This window comes from Symphodus melops (genome assembly GCF_947650265.1).
Source record: "Symphodus melops genome assembly, chromosome: 2".
Taxonomy (NCBI): Eukaryota; Metazoa; Chordata; class Actinopteri; order Labriformes; family Labridae; genus Symphodus; species Symphodus melops.
Window position 1 is genome coordinate 314,675 of NC_136692.1, and position 904 is coordinate 315,578.

The 904-nt window shown below is 47.5% G+C and overlaps 1 protein-coding gene across 1 annotated transcript in view; it reads left to right on the forward strand.

Annotated features, from left to right (window-relative positions):
• Positions 1-904, forward strand: part of LOC306819599 (NLR family CARD domain-containing protein 3-like) — a 14,984-nt gene continuing 14,080 nt past the window's right edge. Inside the window, exon 1 of the mRNA XM_079336986.1 lies at positions 1-869. The gene's annotated coding sequence lies outside the window, so the exon portion shown is untranslated. The remainder of the gene's footprint in view (positions 870-904) is intronic.

Consider the following 904-nt stretch of genomic DNA (forward strand, 5'->3'; position numbering starts at 1 on the left):
CTGTCTATATATGGCTTTTTAAAATCCGATTTCTATTTGGTATAATATCTATGATCACTATATGAGGGGTGATCAATAATGAAAACATTCAGAACTTCTAAACAAGGTCATCTTGTTCCTGGAGACATTTTGTCTTTCGGGACGACGACAGGTTATTTATTGAAGTGAATTTCTACTTTGTCCCAGCTGTTCTGTTCACAGAGACCCTGAGAGTGAAGACCGCCTGCTTCCATCAGGATGACAGTTAGACGAGATGTTGAGTGGTTTTATGCTTTCATCAGTTTATTGTGATGGCAGCTCTATATGATCTATATCTGTGGAAACAACCAAGGAGCCACAGTCACATAGAAGAGGCATCAAGAGGCTTTATAGGGAAGTTAATTCACTTCCTGTTCCTGAATACTCAAAGAGACTGATGTGGGTGTAACCATCAGTTCTTATAAGAACAGCTCAAAGTGGAATCAATGTTTGTTTGTTTAGAAAGCTGCAGCTTCAGTCTCATCTCAATGAAGCTGTAAAAGCTGAACTCTGTCCTGCAGCCTGTTTATGATGTTTGAGTGCTGCTGGGTGGAGACAGCAGGACATCTGATTATTGTCTGACAGAGACTGCCTGAGGACGCCACTGCCTGAGGACGCCACTGCCTCAGGACGCCACTGCCTCAGGACGCCACTGCCTCAGGACGCCACTGCCTGAGGACGCCACTGCCTCAGGACGCCACTGCCTCAGGACGCCACTGCCTCAGGACGCCACTGCCTCAGGACGCCACTGCCTCAGGACGCCACTGCATCAGGACGCCACTGCATCAGGACGCCACTGCATCAGGACGCGACCGCTGGACCCACTGACTGACTTTACTGGGAAATATTGAGTAAGTAGAACGCCACTGGATCAGATTTCCAAATG